Consider the following 25,489-nt stretch of genomic DNA (forward strand, 5'->3'; position numbering starts at 1 on the left):
TTCCACTGTCCCCCCAGAATAGAAAGACTTGGACTTCTCTATGCAATAGAGTGTTTTTAACATGTTCAATTGCTTGTAATGACCTTTCCATTTTAACCTATCATAACACTTCAGGATAGGGGTTCTACCATTCTTCTGCCATGTTCACCTTGGGGGTATGTTTCTTCCAATTCCACAGTAGCAATGGCCAGCTTGAAGGAACAAGTGAACCACTAACTGACATCATTTGTGCCAAGATGACCTTTTATTGTCTAGTTTTCTTTATCAGTACACAGACTTAAAAACTCAGAATCCTATTTAAGAGAGCCGCTTACCCCCAGCCTAATTCACCAAGAGCTTATATTGTACTGGTTTTCTGAACTTCAAGTCTCTATTAAGATCACAAGTCCTCCAAGTAAGACCATGTGAAGTTTGAAGATTAAATGTACATGAGGATTATTTTGGACCTAGGAACTGACATCAGTGCGCTTGCACTCACTCACGTGCTCTCTCTCTCTCTCTCTCTCTCTCTCTCTCTCTCTCTTTCTGTCTTCAGGAAGAAGGAAAAGAAGTCAACGTCTTAAGGCTGAAATTCTTAGTTTCCTAAACAATGTGGAATTTTTAGCCTGCAAGATTTTTGTGGTTTAAAAATGGCAAAGAAGTAGGGTCAATCATTTGTGTGTGCTTATTGGGTTTTCATAATATGCATGCTTATTTTTTTTCTTGATTTTTTTAATTTTAAAGATCAGGATTAAGTATACAAGTGGTCATCATACAGGTAAAGTTTGGGCCTCCCTTTGGTCCCCACTTAGCCTGGTTTGAGATCAGGTACCCTTATTGATGCTATGTCTTCCCTCTCACCCCACCCTGGCAGTATCCCTCTACTGCCAATTCCTTTCTTATAGTATATGGTAAATGTTCAGGGTCTGCTTATGAGTGAGAACACGTGGGACTCTGTCTTTGTTTCTGTGATAGATCACTGAATATGATAGACTCTAAATCCACCCAAGTTGCTGCGACGTCCATATGTGTGTCCTTCTTTATGGCTGCATAATAATCCATTGTGTATATGTACCACATGTTTTTATCCAGTCCAGTTTCTATGGGCAGCACGGTTGGTTCCACATTTTTACTATTGTGAATAGTGCCGCAATAACATGCACGTACAGGTATCTTTTTGTAGAATGATTTGAGTCACTTCGGGTATATTCCCAGTAGGGGAATTGTAGGGTCATATGAAAGGTCATTGTATAGTTCTTTCAGAAATCACCACACTGTTTCACAAAGAGGTTGCACTAGTTTGCATGCCCACCTGCAGTGTAGAAGTGTTCCGTTTTCTCTGCATCCTTGCCAGCATCTATTGTTGTTTGTTTTATTAATGATGGCCATTCTTACTGGGGTCTGGTGATAAAATCTTGATCTTCTTGAGATTCACTAAGTTGGAATTCCAACTATAGTTCTAGAGGCTGGAAAGTCCAAGAACAAGGGACCAGTATCTGCTGAGGACCTTCTTGCTACATCGTTGGATGGCAGAGGGAAGAAGGGCAAGAGAGAGAGAGAGTCAAAGGGAACCAAACACCTCCTTTCATAAATAACTCACTTGCCCAATAATGGTTTAATCCATTCACTCCACCCTCATGGCCCAATCACTTCTTACTAGGCCCTACCTCCCAACACCATTGCATTGAAGATTACATTTTCAACATACCCTTTTTGGGAGACACATTCAAACCATAGCATCCCATTTTACAAGTGCAGAATATTAAACTCAGAAAGACCAAGTGACTTGCCTAAGAATGTATAACTTATGAACAGCAAGGTTCTATCTGACTCCCAACTCCATGCCCTTAAACACTCTTACCCAGCCCACCTCTGGAGATAGAAACTTCCTCCCAGAATGCTTTGCACGTACTTTTTTGTCCATTGGGAATGCATATACATGTTTATTAAAAATAGATTTTTGAAAAAATAAACTGGGAGCTAAGAAGAGAGACAGGATGATATTTGAGATGAGAATAATAGTTTTTTAGGGACCTCGGTTTGTTTTCTGGACAGGAGGGGGGTGGGACCAGGACTAAATATGAGTGAAGCACTTGCCTTATATGCGAAATTGAAAGGGGCCTCAGGAAGCTCTGCAATCAAAGTCAGTAATATTTTAAGGCAACACAAGCTCAAAATTGGCAATCTACTACTGTGAACTGCTTTCCTGATTTTGTTAATAAAGCTTTATTGGACTGAAGAGTAATGATCAATAAACTTTAAGAACTGGTGTAATATTTGCAGCAAAACTGAAGTTGCCCACAACAAAGCTGGAAAGTTTACCCCGGGGAGAACTTGGCAGCTGCTAGTTCAAATTTGCTTGTTTTGCTTTGCCTACTCATACTAGAGGAACAACTCGGAAGAAGAGCATTATGTGGTTTCAGAGTTACAAGGGGACTTTCAGGATGAGAGAAAAAATTTTTTAACCAACATTTAACCAAATAGTAAGCTAGCTTTTTGTTCAACAAATTCTGTAATGGCATCTTGCAAGTGGTTAACATTCCTTTTCAAGGAGATCACAGGAGAGATATGTTTTTAAATTATCTTCATTCAACCTGGACAGAAAATATAAGCAAGCCCGGGGACTACTAGATGAAGAAATTAAACGAGAATGATGTGAAATAGGCAAAATAGCCCAGAGTGCACAACTATCAACCCTAGATGCAATGCTAAACATAGGGAGCTTCAGTGACTTTCTTTGAACTTTTGAAATCACTCTCTGTTTCAAAAATTATTTTCTAGTAAGTCATATATAAAGTATAAATCTCAATTTTAGATGTCTTTGGTAAATAAATACCAGTCCACTTGTGACTTGTCTCTCATTTATGTGAGTCATTTCTCTTCTTAGTTTTGCTAAACTATTACAGCAAGAATAACGAGAGAGACCAATACTCACAAGCCCTGGTTTCCTCACATGTTAACTATAGGTTGGGCTCCAGTCCAATTATCAGTTGGGCTCCAGTCCAATTAGAGATCTAATAAGTGAGTTTCAATTATTTAGAGCTATAGTGCATAAAGGGGTTACAAACTGCATGCAGACCATCTTTTTTTTACGTTTTCCTGATTAATTTATCCAACAGTCAACAAATGATTTTTCAGAAGTATTATATGGCAGGTTCTATTCTGAGCACAAGGAATTAAGTTGTGAACAAAACTAACAAAAATCTTTGCCCCCATAGTCCTTGAATGTAATTATAATTAAGTTAACATGATGTAAGAACTGAGTTGTAGGGTTTTTTTCCTGGTTAATATTTTTTTTGAAATGAGTTATTTTCTTTTCATTTTTCAGTTATTTTGGCTCTATTCTTTATCTTAATATTTTAGACTGTTTATTAAAAAAATACATTTGTTTACTCATAATAATCAAGTGTTAATACATAATTTTTAACATGTATAATATACTTGAAAATGTGTACATGCTGGAAATTTATTCCAAACAAACAAACTCATAGAAACAGAGAGTAAAATGGTAGTTACTAGAGGCTGGGGGTGTTGGAATTGTGGAGATAATCAAAGGATATAAAACTTCAGTTAGACAGGAGGAATAATTTCAGATCCATTGTACATTACGTGAATATAGTTAACACCAGTATATTGTATACTTAAAATTGCTGAGAGTAGATTTTACGTGTTCTCACCATATAAAAAAATGACAAGCCCATGCAAAATAATGAATATGTTAAATGCTCAATTCAGCCATTCCACAATGTATACATGTATTGAAACATCATGTTGAACATCATAAATATATATAAACTTTACTTGTCAATTAAAAAATACGTTAAAAAGAAAGCATTCAAAATGAAAAAAAAATTTCACCAAAAGGATGTTCGCCATAGTTTTACTAGAGCACACTTTAACTTTTTGGGTTTTTTTAATCCACATATTTAATCTTTTCTACAGTAATCATGCAATGCTTTTGTCAGAAAAAGAATATTTATTTTTAAATGTAGTTTCTAATATTGTCTGTAGAAAATTAGGTCATGAGCAAATAAATAAATATAAAGCTAGGTTATAAGATATTTTATTGAATCTAGAAGTCTGCAGGTATAACTATAATCTTGTTGTTGTTGGTGTTTTTGTTGTTGCTGTTGTTTTGGAGTCAAGGGTATCACTCTGTCGCCTAGACTGGAGTGCAGTGGCATAATCCTGATTCAATGCAGCCTCGACCTCGTGGTCTAGGTGATCTTTCTGCCTGAATCTCTTGAGTAGTTGGGACTACAGCTGCGTGACACCACAACTGGCTGATATTGTTTTTTGTTTTTCTTTTGTAAAGATGAAGTCTTGCTGTGTTGCTCAGGCTTGTCTCAAACCCCTGGGCTCAAGCAGTCTTCCCATCTTGGCCTCTCAAAGTGCAGGGATTATAAGCATGAGCCACTGAGCCCTGACAGGTATAGCTATAATCTAAGCAAATTATGCAACTAGTTGAAGTCTTTTTGACAAAAAATTAGCAATGGACTAGAGAAAAACATTTTTGTGAAATATTCCTTGGGTAACCAAGCTTTAACTTAGTCCTTCCTGATGTACAATTATAATATATTTTACATGAAGGAACAATAATCTGTAGAAAGGAAGCCTTCTGCTGCTTAAATGGAAATGTCATTACATCAGTGACAACAGTCCTGACTTTAAGAATTGGCCTGGATGAATAGTCAAATCCTTCACAGTTAGTGCTTTCCTGAAAAATAAAAATAAAGAAATGAAGTCAGGTAAGTACAGATTCAAATTCACATATCTTGTCTGACTGGCTGACTGTGGAAATATGAAAGTATTGAAAGTCAGGCTAGTATTCGCAGATGTAGACCTCACTCCCTCAGGAAAAAAAAAAAGACACAAAAGGCTTCGTCATCGGAACTTGTCAGTAAACTGAATGTGAGGTCAGTCTTTTCTGACCTCTTTTTGTGAGAGCACTGTCTTGTGAGTCAGTGCACATTAGGTTAGAGGTTATTACATAAAGGAGTTACAGAATACATTGTATTTCTGTGTGTCCAGAAATGTGGATATTGGTAACAAAAAATATCTGAGGTTCATTTATTTTTTGCAGTTTATATTAGGTTGAAGAAAATGTTCCCGAGTTTTCATTTCAGTTTAGGATTTGCTTCACTAGTTGCCAATATCTGGATTTTTTTTTAAGAAACTCCATTTCTTTTGCAAAGGTAAATTAAGCTCAAATTATATGGGTACAGTCACTGATTTCATCAGCACAAACAATTGCTAATGTAGCCGAAAAATTGAATATCTGGAAATGTCTTTTAGGATTATGATTTTATAAATCTAGCGCATGCTAGAATGTGTTTATACTATGCATTCAGCAAACATTTTCTGAACAAGTTCTGTGTCTGGGCACTGCGCTAGGCATGTGAAATTCAAAAGGAAATAACATACACAAGATTCTTGCCCTTAAGGCCAGCTGTAGTGGCTCATGCCTGTAATCCCAGCACTTTGAGCGGCTGAAGTGAGAGGATCACTTGGAGCCAGGAGTTCACAACCAACCTGGACAACATAGGGAGACCTATCTATACAAAAAAATTAGCCACACAGTGACTTGGGCCTGTGATCCCAGCTACTGAGAAGGCTGAGGCGAGAGAATCACTTGAGCCAGTCACCTGAGTTCGAGGCTGCATTGAGTTAGGATCACACCACAGCACTCCATCCTGGGTGACCGAATGAAAACTTGTCTTAAAAAAAGAAATTTTACCTTTTGGAGGATAGATTTAAAATAATGTGCAGGTTTTGATGCGTGTTTTAGAAGAAACGAACGGCAAGCTGAATAGCAAATATGCAGGAAAGAGTATGTCGTAAGTGGGAAAGTCCACAGGGAGTGAGGGTTGGCAAAAGGAGGGCAGGAGAATTGGAAATTCCAGGTGGAGCAAAAGTCCAGAATGAAGTAAAGCTCATTGTGCCCACAGAACTCAGAGGACATTGGAAAGAGATAAGGTCAGAAAAGTGAGGGTAGATAGGGGTCTGGTTACTGCATCCTCATAAATTAGATGCTCTTATCCTTTCCATGTCATGAAGCACTTTGACCATCAACTGAAAGTTAGGGACTTTCATCCACAAAAATATATATATATATGAAAACTGTGAAATTCTGTATACAATTTTTAGAGGTTTTGCAGAGTTATATTAATGTTTTATCCTTAGAACAAAAGACCTAGCCCACTTCCTTTGAGTTGAAACACTTTCCTTGGCTTAATCCTCCCCATGGTCATCTGAGAAAATCTCTCCATTAGAGAGACCAGCAAGTTCCCTTTAGTTTCTTAACATACAGGCACATGAGCTAACGCATACCAGAAGAAAGTCTTAATTGATAGTCTAGAAAAATTCGTACATGTTTCTCTTCATTGAGCACATTATGGTTTCTCAGTAGCTTCACAACGTCTGACTATGAGCATCCCCTAACACATGGAGGCCCTGGTTGGGGAACTTTTCATTCTTCATGAGTTAATCACAGGGAATCTTCTTCTTTGCCCTTTATTGACACCTCCCTATGGCAACGGCATCATCTCATCCTATTCTACTTTCTCATTGCCCAGAGGTTGACACTAAAATGCAGGTCTCTGTTGTTCATGTAGACCCCCACCCCATTCTCCCTGGAGCACTTGAACATAGTTTGGCCAAAGAGATACCAAAGTTCTCCCTCAGGCATTTCAGCACCTGACTAACTGGATAACATGTCAGAGCAGGGTTGCTTCTGTCCAACAGTGACATCACCATTGTCCTCAGTGCCAAGCCTTGGGCTCTTCCACCACCCTAATCAGTTTTCTCTGCGTGTCGCTGGAACCAACCTTCAATTTCCTCAAGCAAGCTTGGCGAATGGGAAGTTCTGGGTTTAGAATCCTTTCTTCTGGCCACAGAGTACATCCTGACTCATATTTCTTTAATGCTTGTTAACTACTTAGACCACTAAAAACACCAGTTTTTAAACTTATTACAACAAATATCAATAATATGAAATCACCATATGATGATGCATGAGATTTTCATGCACCAGTAGCAGAATTCTTTCAAGTCAACATTCTAGAGACAAATATATTGTAAGCAGTCCTTTAAGATTTGCAATAATGGAACAGATGCATAAATAGCATTTCATTGAATGTCCATTCACCCAATGATGACTCAATGCAGAACTTCATTTCCAGGGTGTCCTGTTGAGTGCCAGTGTAGGTTGTATCATATCACCCTAATTAATATGTTGATGTCCTAACCCCAGTACCTGCAAATGTGACCTTATTTGGAAATAGGGTCTTTACAGATATAATCAAGTTAAAACAAGGTCATAATGGGTTAGGATAGAACCTAATCCAATGACTGGTCTATAACAGAGGAATTTGGACAAAGATACACACAGGAGAGAGAGCCAGATAAAGACAAAGGTGAAGATGGGAGCAATAGATCTCTAAGCCAAAAAACACCAAGGATTGCTTGGCAACCACCAAAAGTTAGGAGAGAAGCATAGAACAGATTATCTCTGAGAGCTTCCAAAAGGAACTAATGCAACTGACACTTTGATTTTGGACATATGGCCTTCTGAACTTTGAGAAAATAAATTTGGTCTGTGAAACCACCTTGTTTGTGGTACTTTGTTTTGACAGCCCTGGGAAACTAAAATAAGTTCCAATGGGTCATGCATACAGGGAGAAGATCACTCAGGTTATTTTCTTTATTGCAATTAGCAGAATGCCATTCTTTTTGAACCATAAGCTATGTTATATGCACTTATCTGTATGTGTCGTGTGTTTTCATAAATATAGTAGAAGGGGAGTGGAGAATGAGGGGAGAGAGAAAGAGAGAGACAGAGAATATGAATGAACGAGACTAAACAATCTAATGGGCGTCCAAGCAGACTATCTTTATTCCATAGTATGCAGTTGTCTCTAAGGAAAGGTTTTGGAGTGAGAGAAGCCATAGGATATTTCTGGGGGACTGGAACTAGGTCAGGAATTAGAGAAGTAGAGTTCAGCAGTTTTGCCAGCATTCAAAATTTGGTTGTCTTTGGAAGAGGAAATGGGAGATTCCTGGAAGCCATAACTTCATATGTCACAGGTAAAAAGTCAACTCTGATTTTTTAAATGATTGGGTTTTACTTGTAGCTTCTATCCCTGAGGGTGGTTCCAGTTGCTCAATACCAAAGGGGTCAGGTGCCAAAGCCTGCAGTAAAAACCTGCAAGATTTCAGAAAACATGATTTCCAGCTGGGCATGGGGGATACATGGCCTGCATTCAAATTCTTGCCTGGAGTCTGTTCATACAGTAGGAGCTGCATGCAGGGTTTGTCAAAAGTATAGTTGTGGAGACAGGACTCAGGGTAGCATCTTCAGGAAAGTGGGGCCGCAATTATCAAGTATGTCATTTTTTAAAAAGATATAACAAAATAGGTGTGCTTTACTCTATGGGAAGGCTAAAATCAGCTAATTATCCCTTCAATTCTTAAAATTCTATTATTCACTGACTCTTAAATCAGAAAAAAAAATATGTAGTCAGTCACATAATTGGGTCCTTGTAACTACTAATGCAGGAAACTTCCAGAATGTGGAATACTATCCTTTGAGTCTAAACTGTGAAGACTTCATTTCTGCTCTTTGGTGAAATGTTATGTTAATATCTCTTTATAGCAAAAGAGAGTTTTTGTTTGGATTATTCATTTATGCATATACAAATTGAGTTCAACAAAATTGCATTTATTGCACAAGCAAAGCTTCCATGTTCATATAATTATGGGGTTCTTTTGTGAAGCTAAATACTTGAAATACTTTAAATTAGGGACACCTTCATTTCTTTTCTGGATACATATATTTCTAGTGTAAATTTTATAAACAAAGAAAAACAACATTCATTATTCCACAGACATTTTAACCTTGAAAAGTGATTTAGTATTTTCTTGAAGAGACAGGCTTCTACAAAGTGGAAAAGAAAATATAGAAAAAGTTTAAAACAAAGGGCTTGATTTGTTTAAGACAAACATAAACAAAGCAAAACAGAAAAGGTCTCACTCCCAACCAAACACCACAGAAAATGTTAACATACAGCAAATGTCAAAAAAGAAAAACTTTAACTATTTTGAAATCCTATTCATTTCCCACACACTTTAAGAATATGGGGGGGAGGGGGATGGGATTAACAGTAGCAAATATCTGTCGGGGGATGGGAAAACACTTCTTAGCTACAGGGTGCCTGAATGAAATGTCATTGTACACCTAACCCTTAGCTGTACCCCACAAAACCATAATAAAAAATACTGATTAATGAAAAAAAAAAGAATAGTCCTTTTTAAATAAATATTTTTCTAGCTTTCTTTTCATTGAAGAAAGTATATAAATCAATCTGGCATTACCCTATAAAGACTAGATTTACAATAAACTGTCTCCACTAAACAGGAACAACAGCGGTGTGAAACTATCTTTCCATTCTCTGTGCTGCCTTTCCTTCAACGGCCTTAGAGCATTAATAATATAGACCACTTACAGGCAAAAGTCATTTAAGAGAGACCCAAGTCAGCTATAAGCTTAAATCTCCTTTTCCCGGTCCCCAGGACATTACAGCAGGGTCGAAGTGCTGCCATTTGCACAGCCCCAGGGGCGAACTTCCCATCATATAGTCTATGTTTGCAGCATCTCTGCAGAATAGTTCAGAATCAACCTCTGGAGCAAGCAGATGGGAACCAATATGGTTTCTTTTCTTTTCATTCATGTCACTTTGGCAAGTTGAGTAACCTCCTGAGCCTTAACTTCCTTATCTATTGAATAAGATAATAATATTACATATTTCCTTGGGTTGTGAAAGGGCATAAAAATGCAAGTGACTAGCACATAGCAGGAAGAAACTCAGCAAATCATGTACATACTGTTCATATATACGAGTTTAGGATATGGAAATCGGGGAAAAGTTTAAATCTACCTTCCGGGTTTCTCCTTTACAAGTATGTCCATATTTGTGTTCCCCTTGCCTCTTCCTGACATTCTCATGCAACATTCTATGCAACATTTATATTAAACAGGTAAAGCTCCAGTTATGAGATGATTACCCTTCATAGAAGAAAGCTATTGCCTTGGTAATTGAAGGGAGTAGAGATTTAGCTTTCAGTTTCCAACAAGCAGTGCAAGGTTTCCAGTCCTCTGCGTTGATGCTGTGGCCTAGAGGAGTCACCCAAATGAAAGGAGGACCGAAAAAGTTTAGAGACATAGTAGAAGTGGGAGCCATCGTGTCCACTCATAGATAAACTTTTGAGAAGTTAGAGACCAAATCAGCATCTTCCTTGCCAAGATATTGGTGCTTGTTGGCCAAAGAGCCAAAAGTCCCAAGAGTCTGCTGGTCATCCAACCACCGAGCCTAAAGGAGCTTGAATTGCGGTAACACCAAGTGCTTTCCTTTAGCCACAAACCAACACAAAGGAAGAAGGTTGATTCTGGATGCCTCCCTTAAATGACAATTAGTGTCAATGATCTTGGATCAAAGTCATTGGGCCAATATCAGCTTTCCTTAATTTAGGTAGTCTTCTGAGTATATGATCTATTAGATCTATACAAAGGTGTCAACTACATAAGAGGTTTTTTTTAAATATTATGTCACAGTAAATTCTTCCGCTTTCCCAGTATGAATATTTTTTTCCTTCATTTACCTTTATTCACCTGGAAGGTAAGACTGGTCTTTTTTGGCAAGCCTTAAGATTAAATCCTAGCTTTGGTAGGAATGAAACAAATAAAAAAATTTAGTGAACTCATGATTATTAGGAATTATATGTCTTTTTGGAAGATTCAATATATTATTTTAATATTTAATTTGTATTGTGTCTCCTAAGAAATATCCTGAAAAATGAGCTTGGATAAAAATTGCAGAGAAAAATTATCTCAGAATGAAATTCTAATACTTATTATTTTCCCTCAACCACAAGCTCATTAAGTGAGATTTCATTTGTCAGTGAAGCATAATTTTTACAATTCAATTCTAAAATTGTTTTTTAAAAACCCACTGGAATATAGTATGCTGAAGAGAAATAATTGATTAAAATGTTGCAAGATGCCTTATAAAATTTCTTGCTCCATGAACTGCCAATACTTTTTTTAAGAGACAAAAGCATCATCCATTCAAAAAGACGTCTCTGCTCATTAAGGAAAATAGTTGCTCCATTCCACAAAACAATGGGAAAACAACTTCCATGTGTTAATGAAATAAGAATGTATTGGAATCCTGCATTAAAGCTGGTCATAGAGACATGTTCCACTCATGCCTTGCTATATGCCCTTTGTGAAATCAAAGCTAATGTTTCCATAATGAGTTGCAAATAAACTAGCAATTATGCTTATTTAGCTATTCCCATAGTTGAAGGTTTACTAGGACAGATAATAAAACACTAACACTTAATGCTATTACCAATGACTCTCAGAAAGGAATTTATCTATATATACAGACATCATAATTAGCCAAAACCACTTTTATGAAAATGTCCAGTAAAAAAGTAATGCATTGGAGTGTTTATTATCTCACAATATATTTCAATTTATTTCTAATGCCTTTTTGATGCAATACCCTTCAAACTTACAGAGGAATCATTTTCTTCTTTTTTTTTTTTAGAATTATATTTATGGGCATAATGATTTTTAAACGTAATTAATGATATTGAAAAGATAATTTTCAACCCCGTATTGGTCATTTTTCTCGAAATGATGGAGACTAGATTTGAAACTAACTTAACGCCATGGAAATTCTATTTAAAAAGTGGAAGGAATCAAGTCTTATTCTAAAAATTATAAATGTTTCCCTGTAGTAAGAATAATAACATCAAGAATAACATTAAATGCTTTCAGGTACCAGGCACAATGCCAAGTGTTTCACATAGCATTTTGACATTTCCATTCTGAAATTGCAATGAATAACATGCAAAACACATATGGAAGTTCCCCCAGTACCCAGTTAGATAAGTAACAAAACTGAGGTTTGAAACTCGAATTCTGATGTGGAACCTTTGCCCTTGACTACTGCTCTACATACAGCCTTTAAAACTGAGTGCTTTGATACACTGATTCTAATTGTATTTTTGGAAACAACTGAGGTCACAAATAAAACTTCCGGATATCTACTATGATCTGAAAAATTAACTTTTTTTTTCCAAATGGTCATAGAAATGCAAAGCAGTCATTGGGAAGACAGAAGTATTTGGCATTATACCCTATTCATAAAGAGACCAAGACATTGACTTGATTTCACATTTTCTCTTTGTTTGCAATCCTTCCTGTCTTCACACTTCTATTATATTTCTCAGGATTCTTCCCCTAGCCCTCTTCTTACCTGCAGCCCCTGTTTCCATCTGTTTTTGACAATTCTGCAACATCCAATTCAAATTGTACCTATCCCATTCCTGAGTTCCTCTCCCTGCCTCCCCAATGCTCCCAGTAAACTTTCCTTGAGTGTATCACAGGCACCAAAGCCTAAATAAGTCAAAAATTGTAACAAAATTTGCCATTGCTTTTCAAAGCCACTTTCCTCCTCTAACATATCCTTCTTGATCAATGACATCTTTACCCACTCGATTGTCCCAATTTAAACATTTAAAATTTAAAACATCAGGGTCATCTTTCCTACACCCAATTATTTAAATTCCACAGTTGATTATAACATTGTATATATTCTGCTTCCAAGGAGTTTCCATATTCAGCATATCTTAATATTTCTCCGGGTTCAAGCCCTGAACCTCTTTTCTTTGGATTATTGCAATAGAATCCTCAATAGGTTTCCAGATTCTTCCTCTATAATTCTCTAAATAGCAGGCACAATCATGTTTTCTAAAGAGCAGAACTAGTTACATCACTCTGCTCCATAAAACCTTTCATAACTTCCCAATAATAATAGCATGAGTTCTAAATTCTTAAACAAGCATTACAAGACTCTTCACAACTCAGTTCCAAGTCATCTTTTCCCTGTTAGCCCATCTTTCCACTGAACTATTTGTATCATATAAATAGCCAACAGTCGCCCCCAAACCAGATACTTCTACACCTTAAAGCTTTGTTCATTATGTTTCCTTGATCTGGAATGCTCGTCTTTAACTCTACCTAAAAATTTTCTTATTCTCTTAGATTACATCAATTCGTTGAAGCTTTCTGGTATCTTCCCACACAGTATGAAGAGCAGTCTTCTCTGTGATTCCATACCTCCTTATACGTGCTGTCCTATAGCCTTAATTATATTATGTTATAATTCTTACCTTATAAGAAACAGACACTAAGGTAAGAATTATAACATAATATAATAAGTGTCTGTTTCTGCTGCTCTAGTTTCTTAGTGTCTGTTTCTGTTGCTCTAGTATGACTTTCTAAAAATCAATAGGTATGTTTTTTTTGTGGGGGTTGGAGTCTCACTCTGTCACCCAGACCGGAGTGCAGTGGCACACTCCCGGTCACCGCAGCCTCGACCTGCTGGGCTCTGGCGATCCTTCCACCTCAGCCTTCCAAGTAGTTGGAACTACAGGCGTGCGTTACCACACCCGGCTAATTTTTTTATTTATTGTAGAGATGAGGTCTCACCAAATTGCCCAGGCAGGTCTCGAACCTGCAGGCTCAGGCAATCCACTCACTCGGCCTCCCAAAGCACAGGATTACAGGTTGAGCTATAGAGCCAGGCCAATAGATATGTTTTAATTATCTTTATATTCACAATAAATATTTGTCAAATGAATGGTATTTACTGTAAGAGACAGTGGTAAACTTTCATAATATCAGATTTCTTTGATAAGTAAAATCTGTTCAAACTAAATACATTTTTAAAGAAGAAAAATATTCCCCCTCCCTTAAATTCTGCAAAGTGAATAAATACTTGCATTTGACTGTAATCTGTGCCTCAGGCATGCTAAAACAGAAAATCAATGTATATGAATAAACAAGTTTTTAAAATATTTCTGATATCAAACACTACCAAGTTAAAATAAATAAGAGTAAAAATGTCCCTCTTCATATTGGCTCACTTGTTAATTTAGTTTGCATTATCACTGGAAATTAAGAATATATATTAAATTTATTAAGACTATATATGGACATATATCTGCAGATTTTTTTAAATGTTGATAAGATAGAAACAAGATGATAGATTTAACATTGAAATCAATGTGTTCACATTTAGTTAAAAATCTCTATATAAAAATCTTTAACAAAAATATCAAACTTTTTGTCATCAAAATATTGCTAGTAGCAGCAACAATAGCAAACAAAAGACAGAATTAGTATTAATGACAATTGGACTGGAATTAGAAGAAGGTAGTGAAGACTTTTTTCATGAACCATTACCATGGTGGTTCACAGCCTTTAGGACATGTAGATGCACTTGGACTGGCAACCCCAAGTGGCCTGATGGAAAATGTCCTTCAACCTAGAAATGGCTATTCTTTTCAACAATTTCCCCTACGCAGCCATTAAAGTTTCAAAACTGCTGATATCCTTTTGATTATGCCTCTGTGCCTGAAAGTCAAAGTTGAGTGAATACTTTTCTTTAAACTTCTCAACTGCTCTGGGAAATGCCATGACTGTGGTCTCTGACTTGCTTAAAACTTCCCCAGAAGCGTCAGTCTAGAACGTCTGCTTTCATCCACAACTCAGGCTTAACAGATTTGTTTTTAATGAGTAGTAGAGACATACTCTGGATCTTTATTTTAAAAGTGCTAAGTACTCTAAAATGTTAATTTATTGGCTGGGCTCGGTGGCTCAGCCTGTAATCCCAGAGCTTTGGGAGGCCGAGGTGAGTGGATTGCCTGAGCCCGAGGGCTTGAGACCCTCCTGGGCAACTTGGCGAGACCTCATCTCTACAATAAATCAAAAATTAGCCAAGCATGGTAGCGCGCCTGTAGTTCCAGCTACTTGGAAGGCTGAGGCAGAAGGATTGCCAGAGTCCAGCAGTTCGAGGCTGCAGTAGCCCGGAGTGGCCTCTGCACTCCAGTCTGGGTGACAGAGTGAGACTCCAATTCAAAAAAAAAAGTTAATTTATTTATCCTCTCACATCAGTCTGTGACAGAGAGAGGATAAGGACAAAATGTCCAACAAAAATATAGTATAGGGTGTACTTCTTGATTCCACTTTCTTTGACCCAAAACAGTTGCATTACTTTTAGCTAAAGAATTCACATTTTCATTTATCAGTTAATTTGCTTATTCAAAGGACACTAATTAAACATATTCTAGACATCAAGCCTTTTGCCAGGCAAATAAGATGCTTTAAAATTTTTCAAAATAAATAAAATATAGTCAATCCCTGCTCTTATAAAGTTTGGGGAAACAAACAATTGAGTCAATTACATTACAGTGTAAGGTCAGTTTTTATAGAGGGAACAAGGATGATATGAGAGCCCCATGAAAATGACGCTCAGCCCAGGAAGGGGCGAGGTGACAGGCAGGTCAAGGAAAGCTTCACGAATCAAATTATTTCCTAACCAACTCCAGTAAGATGAATAGAAGTTAATCAGGCAAAACAGGTGACAAGAGCCATCCCAGGTAAAATGATATTCCTGGCAAATGAAGACTTTCTTGGAAGTGAGTTTGGGTCATCGTGGTTGAAACAGAAGAACCGAGTGAGTAAGAATGACCCGGAGGAGGCCAGTGGAGGAAAGGAGCTAACTCATAGCAGTCTTTTATGTCACTTTTCTTAGTCTGTTTTGTGCTGTTATAATAGAATACCTGAGAATGGGCAATTTATAATAAGCATACATTTATTGTCCCTCAGTTCTGGAGGCTGTGAAATTCAATATCTAAGTGCTGCCATCTGCTGAGGGCTTTCTTACTGTATTGTAACACAGTGGAAGTCACCACATGACCGAAGAGCAGAAGAAGAGAGAGAGAGAGAGAGAGAGAGAGAGAGGAAGAAGAGGTGCTACTAAAATAGTGGCAAAAATCTACTCATGACAGTGGTACTTTCATGACCTAAATGCCTCTTAAAGATCTCACCTTCCAACACTGTCACAATGACAAATTTCCGCATTATATTTGGCAAGGACAAACATCCAAACCATAGTACCACTCTCAAGTGTTCTGGCATTGTCCTGAAATAAAGAGAAACTCAAGGATTTTTATGCAGTAAAAGTGAAGTTTGTTCTGGTGGCTTTTGTTTAGATTTTGTGAGGTATTGGCCATACTTGTTTTATAAGTATAGGTGGTAGAATCACCAGCTAAAATTTTTCAATTGAGGACAACAAGCAGAAGAGTCAAGTATGTAAGCAAGAGCCCTATAGGAAGGATCTTCTCCAGAGACTGAACTAAAGGATTCCACAAGACTGTTCTGATGCTGAAAGGCGGAAAGTAGGACGTGCTATCAAAACTCAAAACAACCATAAACTCATTATTTAGGATTTAGTACTTCTGCACAGAAAGAAATGGTTTCAGAGTAAAACAAAAATTCCAGTTCTACTCTACCACTTGCTTGATACTTCTTTAAACCTCATTTTTCTCCTTAATGAATTGGCTTACTTCTAATAGATGCATTTGTAGATATGTTGCAACACCTCATGTTTACAAGGTGATCAATACACTGTAGATAACAATGGATGCTAGAAGAAAATGCTTTCTTATAAAATGGGAGTGGTGATAAGGAGGGATTGAAAAAGATTATGCCATCATCTAAACCTATACCAACAACAGAGAATTACAGGCTATGTGCCTCGATTACATATAGTTTATTTCCTCCAACTGTTCATGACAAAGGGAAGCTGAGTTTGGTCTAAATGTGGACAATGTGGGGATAATCATGAGGGATGGGAAAGTGGGTGTTTGTGAACCTGGATAGTAAACCTCAAGGAGTCAACTGAAAGTTCTCAGTTATAGCAGATCTGAGAGTGTCAAGCTGTGGTTTAAAATCTAAATATGACAAGATGCAGTATCTGCCTAAATATTTAATTTCATTTTCTCAGTCCTTAATAACATACCCCTAACTTAGCTTTAATGAAAAAAAAATGTGTACGTCTCTAAAGATCTTTTCAAATGCACTCAACTAAATCAAAGCATTTTTAAGTTAGTCTATTCCAAACTTTGATAACCTATATTTTCTAATATTGATCTATTTTAAATAATTTAAATTTAAAAATTTAATAACATAGACAAAGTGTTTATCAATATGGTAACCACGTGTAAAATCAACATCGTAAGAGCAAGATGAACTTTTATATATGCATTCAATGACTGTTAATTGCATGCCTAATTAGTTCACTGTTCTTGGCACAGGATAAACAGCTCATAGGCCCTTTTTTGGTTTCCCATTAATGCTGAAGGGGAAGACTCAATTTCAAAAGACTTTGTTCAAGATACAAAGATTGATTGAAGAATGGTGGTAAGTTATGGAGTCCCATCGGGAAAACAATCTGGGGCAGCACACAGACAATGGTCTCTGATAATAGTTCCACTCTTGGGTTTTTGGTAGGCTATCCACTAACTCTGTACCTCAGTGTCTTGGCTTGAAAAAAATGAATAGATTGAATATCAGAGGTAGGAAATGTGTATGAAGAATAATAATTTTAAACTAGATTGCAAAAGCAACCAACAGTGAACTTGTGAAAGCGTTTAACTTATTCCTTAAAGAATAGTTAGATTACCAGGAGAATTGGTTTCATTCAGGTGCTGTCTCATCTACCTTTTAACAATGGAAAAGTTTTCTTTTGGCTTTTGACATTTTTCTTGGCAAAGTATTGTTTTTGTGAGTTTTTTTTTTCTACTCTACTATTCTTATTTGGCAGCAGTTTTTTGTGTTTTTTTTTTAACCAAACTGAAGGGAAAATACAGTAGGTACATTTAATTTCTAAGTATCTCTAAAGTTTATCTATGTAAACTTTATCACTATGTTTAATTTAACTAATTCCTCTTGATAGATGCCCTCTAGAACATGATCACAGCTTTCTCCAGGGCTATTATCAATGACTGTCTCTCAGGTACAAAGCAAACCCTTTTAAGTTTGTTCAGGTTGTACACAGGTATAACCATTTTATTACAAGAACCTTAGCTGAGATACACAGCCACTAAACAAACACAACATATGGAAATTCAGACTTGCCTAAAAGATTAATTGAGAGTTTGTTCTTTACAAAGTGTTTTGCTATAGGATTTCTTCTGCCAATTCTGCAGCATGGCATCAAATACATATTTTTAAAATATTAAATGCTACATATAAGTTCTTCTGCAAGATCATATGAAGAGTGACTGTTCTCAAAGATTTACAGTTAGGATGAGATAGAGCTACATAAACAACCAACTATAACTCAAAATCTTTACATCAATTTAAGATAAGGGTGCAGGTGACATGTTACAAACATGGAGAGAAGGCAATAATACATTCTGATTGACATATTGGCCAGGCTTGGTGGCTCAGCCTGTAACCTCAGCACTTTGGGAGGCCGAGGCGAGTGGATTGCCTGAGTCTGCGGGTTCAAGACCAGCCCAGGCAACTTGGCAAGACCTCGTCTCTACAATAAATAAAAAAATTAGCAGGGCATGGTAGCACACACCTGTAGTTCTGGCTACTTGGAAGGCTGAGGCAGAAGGATCACCTGAGCCCAGTGGGTCAACGCTGCAGTGGCCGTGAGCACACCATTGTACTCCAGCCTGGGCAGCAGAGTGAGACTACAACTCAAAAAAAAAAGAAATATTAGTGAAGATTCAGGAATTGTCATTTCAGCTGAGCATTAACATACAAGAAGAAATATTTTTATAAGTGGTTCTGCAGATGGTTGAATTTTCTCTTTCTGACCCCTTACTATCTTTTTACTGATTGGGTTGGGGTAGTCAGTCAACAGTTCACATGACCAGCCTTCTCTAGAAGAGAACCCATGGGTTATTGAATCTGTCTTCCCTCCACTTGCCACATTGTCAATGATCAATAGTTGCTTGGGAGTAAAAAGCCCACTACCTTGTGATCAAGGTGGGACAGTGTCTGGGGTGTAATTTGCATTCCCCATTGGACCATGGGGACCCTAGACTATTCCAGAAACTACATTGTGCCATAACACCCCTCTTCCTTTTCTCTGTGCTGTTTCTCTTATTCAGATTTTACTCTGAAGGAGGTACAGTCCCCAGTTGCACTGCCTGGATACAGGAAATTATGCCTGAGAGTGACAGAAAGGTGCTGGACAAGGCTGGCTCCATGTAAAGCAGGATAAGGCAGAGTTTATCAATACAGGGCACACTCAAGCAAGACAGAAACACATGACAAGAACACTGATGCACTGCTGGAAAGACTCACAGAAGCTTGGAAATGTATCAGCTCCCACTAAAAGAAGAGCAACACTAGAACTGCACTGACAAAGTATGGAAAAGAATTAAAGGTAGTGGGCTTGCTAGGATGAATCTATTATGTAAGTACCTAAAACACAACTGACTGTTTCTAAGAAGACCTGAAGTAGACTTTACTTGATGGGCCTAGTTACTAGTGTGGGGCCAGGAGAGAAGGTGCCACAGGCCTTGCCTGTAAGGTAAATCTCTCCAGGGTGCTTATCATCAAAGAGAGACCTGGTGAGTGCAGCCAGACAGATGAAATCCAAAATACAGCGTAGATCAGTTTTCATTAAAAAAATAAAAGTTTATGGGAAATGAACAAAAAACAAAACAGAAGGGATTTAAATCCTTCCAAGAAAATCAGTGAGAGTGGAAAAGTGGTTCAGAATTAATCAACAATACCCTCTCGTCTTTAGAGAAAGGCAGCAACAATGGAAGTTGTCTCAATACAGAGAGTTTGTGTCAAGGCCAAGTCAAGACCTACATGGCACAGTCCTGTTCTGTTCAGTCCAGTGATCTTGGAGTGAGAGATTAGGGATTTGGCATGTAAATATGAGACTTTGGAAGCAGCACAGAGCATAATCTCGACATGGCCATGAATATTCTAACCCTCCAGCAAGGAAAGTACTGTAGATGGTACTGAGTGTACCATATCAAGAGCAATTATAGTCAGAGTGATTGCAGCCTCAAGAATCAGTGCTTCTGTTACTCTGTCACAGAAGGAGGATTTGAAGTCATTGACACATGGTGCGTTGGGAGAAAACATAATGTTGGCTCCAGAGAAAGGTGCTCTGTAGCCATGAAAAATACGGTCCTCCTCCTCCTAGCAACATCTGTCACCTTTGCTCATGCCCAAATTGTGGTTACTGTTGCTTTTTTGCAGGATATATTTTAGACTTTCGTTTTAGGCAAGATGTCACACACACACACATCGCCCATCAACACTCTTGCAGCATTTGCTGAGACATATGTGAAGAGGAGTGAGGAGCAGAATATCATTGGAAAAAGCAAAAAAAAGAGCAGAGCCAGCATCAGGTCTCATCGGTTAACTCAGCGTTCACCCAGAATGGAATCCTCAGGGCAAGAATATTTGCAAAACATAAGAGAGGTTCGTTGTTCTTACATCATAAAACTCTTAAAGTAAACTCTATCCAACTGCTGCCATATCTGTGTTTTAAGTTAATATAAATCAGTACAACAAATATAAAATAAATACACATCATTTTGCATGAACTAACAGCTCCACTCCAAATACTGTGTAAGATTTGTATGCCTGTAACTATCAATAAACCTTTCATGTAAAGAATTCCTATTTGAAATCCACTGCACCTATTGTCTTTCAAAACAAACAAAAAGGGGCACTAAAAAAAAGCTCGTTTGATTTTACTTGTCTTATTCCTAGATTTTCTTGTTAGAGCATAGCAGTCACAAAATAGCACCACAATCTTTTGTGATTGTGTGCCAACCATCTAGCTTCCCTCTGACATATAAATTTGTCATCTGAAAGAAGGATTTTTTTTTCCTACTAATCAGCTGTCTTCAACTCTGGCATTTACCCTCCCTCACTCATCAATGTCAGCATGATGATGCCACAGGTGGTGGGAGCAGGAGTCCCTGGAGATGGACTACAGCCTATTGTGAGTGATTATCCTTTATTTCCCAAAGAAAATGATGCCATCTTTTCAGAACTTCATTTGCATAACTATCCTTTTGGATCCAGGCCAATGCTTTTCTCCTTGAACGTCCTTTGGCATAGCTGATCAGCCACAGAATGATCCAATTAAAGAGATGGCATTTGTGTCAATATATTTTCAAATATCTACCAGCATCTTTTAGACTGTATTTCCTTTAATGCCCCCTTTTCAGAGCTCATGACTCAGTCTAAATTATCTCAAAATTAAGACATTTATTTCTATTCCTCATAATAAGGAAGACTGGATATTCGGGGTGGGGGACCCTTCAGTTCAAAACAACTAAAAATGCTGAGAAAAATAGCAAATAGTTTTTTAATGCAAACTTTTGGCAGTGAGAAACTTAAAGAAACTCAGAGGCTCACAATCCACAAAAAAAGCACAAATCTAGAATGCTGAGCATGCACTGAGGTTAGCTATTTCTCTGTGGACTTAGATTCATCAGTCCCTGGAAGTCTTTGGTTTAATGAACCATAACAATATTAGATGACAAAACCAAGACCTTTCATCATGCAGAAAGTTGGACCAAAGACCTGGATAAACATGCTACCTCCAAAAGTCAACACCCTCAGTGGATAAAGTCAAGCAAACATAAAGGAAGCAGGCAAGAAAACTTCTCTCTTTCAGTCTTGGGTAGTAATAGATATCAGGTGAGAAGAACTGCCTCCTGAGAATTCATAGCCACAAAGCTCACACCTGGGTGGATTTGGGACTGGAATTCATACTTCTGGTGAGACCTCAATATCCCAAGCTGAAAACTCAATGTAAGGTGCTCCTGATTGGCAACTCCTCCTGGCATTTAACAGAACCAAAGGTAAATTTTCTATGGAGAAAAACATTTTCACTTTAGGACACTTAAAATTCTCACAATTAAATTCAGCTAAGTGGGAAGTTACCAGAATGCCAGTGTTTGGGTGATTAAATAACAGACTGTGTGGAAAACAATGGACTTGGGCTTTGGGTCTCTACATGGAGGAAAGGAAGGAAAAGAAACCTGAGACCTCCACAGAGAGTTTACACTTCCGGTGAAAGTATACAACAGAGGAAAATCTGCTCAGTTGGGGCAAAACCTCAAAGGGAATCTAAAATAAAACTTCTCTCAAGTTTTTTATCCCCACCATGTTTCTGAGTGGGAAATAATATATAATAATAATAGTCTCCCTTGGGATTTCTAACCATAGATTGACTCACATTTGGGCCTGGAATTCAAATGTAAGCTACTTGTAAGGTCATGAAAGACCTGTGCCAATAAATTGATTTCAAGGGATCTACTGCAGGTTGACTTCTTCAGAAACAGGATTGATATAAAAGACTTTGAAGTACTGGTGTTTGTTAGGGATCAAGACCTGTGAAGGGAAGAAGAGAGAGTCATACTGGGCAGAAGGGAAAGAGAAATGCAAACCCAACAAAGCCCCAGTCAAAAGAGCAGGGAGATTCGAGCAAGGATTGCTTGTCAAAGTGTCCAAGGCATCATAGCCAGACCATCATGACGGCTTCATGATCTCAGGTACAGTGACTCTTTGCAGCTGAGGTGGATGTCAGGTGGCTAATAGCTGGAGGCTATCTGTATAGCACACTCTCCACAGTGGGGCAGCTGGTTCTTTCTTGAAGAGGCATCTGCATGCTATCTCTCCAGGCCTACCACAGACTCTCAGACCGATATGATGCCCTCTGGGTTCTAGCAGGAGAAAATATTTTCTGGGGCAAACTTTTCTTAATTTATGCCCCTCCAATTAAGTTCAGTAAAGTATGAGTTCAAAATAAATTATTAAACATGTCAGCAAACAAGCCAGCAAAAAAGTCAGAAAAAAAATTTAGACACAGCATAAAAATTCAGTATTGAATATAAAACGTTAGTTTATATGAACTTGTCAAGTGAGGATGTATTGAAGGTATGCTCAAGAAACAAAAGGCTACCAAATTGACTGGGATACCTTCGTATAATTCTATGTATTACATTGGAAATCTAGTAGAAATTGGTAATTTTCTGGAAAGAAAATTTAGGAAATGTAGCTCCAATCAAGATGAAAAGTTCAAATAAATTATTTTTCATAAAAGAATTGGAGAAAATTATAAAATAACTCTGTCTAAAAAGAAATTTTCACTTTAGGCCACTTATTGAAATGTTAAGAACAAATAATACTAATGCTACTTAGATTATTCTAAATTCTAGAAGAAAGGAAAATTTATATATTATTTTTATAAAACAGATTACAATGCCAAAATATATCAAAATTACACAAAAAATTATAAGTTCCTCCTCTTAGAAAATTGGCACAAAAATCTTAAATATATGATTAGCAAGGTGAGTTCATAAACACATTTAAAGCAATTCCATGGGCTGGGCACTTTGACTCACAAATGTAATCCTAACACTTTAAGAGGATTGCTTGTGCCCAGGAGTTCAAGACTAGCCTAGGCAACATAGTAGGACCCTGTCTCTAAAAGAAATTTTAAAAATTGCCTGGTGTGGTGGTGTGTGCCTATAGTCTTAGCTAATCAGGAGGCTGAGGTGAGAGGATCACTTCACCTGGTAGTTTGAGACTGACACGAGCCATGATTCTGGCACTTTACTCGCCTTGAAGAACAGAGTGAGACCTTGTTTCAAAAATTAAAAATAAAATAAAAGATTTAAAACTCAATAAAATAGGAGTCAGCAGGCACTTCCTTTAGACACACACACACACACACACACACACACACACACACACACACTCACATACCTCAGCCCTGAGGTCAGAATCTTTAAATAATGGCAAATCAGTAGAGGCTTCTGATAAAATTTGAGGTACATCAAGGATCTAATATCTTTACTACAATTTAACTTTGGCATGGAAGTATTAGTAATCAGATTAGAGATATAAATAAAATCCTAAAATTAGAAGGAGGAAGAAAAAAAACTCCATTTACAGATGATAATAGTCAAATATCAGAAAAATCCAAAATAATACAAAGGAAAAACTATTTTAATAACATAGCAGAATATTACATTAAAATACAGAGATTCATAGCCTTTATTTGTACAAATAAAATTTAGATAGAAAAAACAAAAGAAGAACAGGATGCATTTAAAATTTTGCAAAAAAATAAAATACCTAAATATCAACTTAAAATGAGAAGTGTAAAAGTTATATGGGTAAAACTATAAAGCATTCCTGAGAAAACTCAAAAGTAGACCTGAGTGAATAAAAAGACACAACAGGTTCTTAGCTTAAAATATCCGACATCATAAAGGTGTCAGTTCTCACTGGGGAAATTTATAAACCTAAAATAATCCTAATAAAATACCATTATATTGTCTTAAGTTACAAGTTGACTAGTTAACTTATTCATTAAAAAAATGATTAAAAGAAATAAAGGAGCCCGACTCGGTGGCTCAGCCTGTAATCCCGCACTTTGGGAGGCTGAGGTGAATGGATTGCCTGAGTCCACGTGTTCAAGACCCGCCTGGGCAACTTGGCGAGACCTCATCTCTGCAACAGATCAAAATGAGCCGGGCGTGGTAGCGTACACCTGTAATTCCAGCTACTTGGAAGGCTGAGGTGGAAGGATCGCCAGAGCCCAGCAGGTCGAGGCTGCGGTGGCCAGGAGTAGCCACTGAATTCCAGTCTGGGTGACAGAGTGAGACTCCAACTCAAAAAAAAAAAAAAAGAAAGAAATGAAGGAAAGCAACAGGGAGATAGATGACCTGACCAGATCTTTTTTTGGTTTTTTTTGAGTCAGAATCTCACTCTGTAATCCAGGCTGGAGTTCAGTTGACATGAACACAGGTCACTGCAACCTTGATCTCCTGGGCTCAGGTGATCCTTCTGCCTCAGCCTTCCAAGTGGCTGAGACTACAGGCATGTGCCACCATGCCCAATTTATGTTTTATCTTTTTTTTATTTTTAATTTTTTTTGTAGAGATGAGGTCTTACTTTGTTGCCCAGGCTGATCTCAAATCCCTAGGCTCAAGCAATTCTCTCATCTTGGCCTTTCAAAGTTCTAGGATTACAGGTATTGGCCACCATGCTCAGCCAGAGGCCAAATTTTAAAACCTGCTACAACATCTCTATAAATAAAATAGAGTGGTACTCATGCTAGACCTCCAGGTGACTTATTTGAAATATGTGAAGAAACTTACATGCAAGCCCTCTCAGAGTTGGGCCTACTGCATTACAATGTGGTATAACAGATATATTTTAGGTACAGAATGCAATGGGGCATAAAGATGGGTGAGGGAGAACATCAGAGGGCAGAAGAAAGAGTAAGTGCAAAGCCACAGATGCGTGAAAAAACTTGGGGAATGTAGGAAGCACTTTTTTAAATGTAAAAAACCTTGGAGTAACTGGTATTATTTATCTTTTCCTTTTACGCCAGAACTTCTAGTTTTCAATGCAAACAATTAAAAAAAAAAAAGAAAGAAATGATTTTCAATTTTATTTATTTTTTTAAGTGTATATATTTACGGCATTCATTGTGATATTTTGATATATTTATATACTTTGAAATAATTAAATCAAGATCATTAACATACCCATCACCTCACATACTTATTTTTTGTGTGTGTG

Source organism: Carlito syrichta, unplaced genomic scaffold (assembly GCF_000164805.1).
Source record: "Carlito syrichta isolate Samal-C Ts95f unplaced genomic scaffold, Tarsius_syrichta-2.0.1 Scaffold302715, whole genome shotgun sequence".
NCBI classification, from domain to species: domain Eukaryota; kingdom Metazoa; phylum Chordata; class Mammalia; order Primates; family Tarsiidae; genus Carlito; species Carlito syrichta.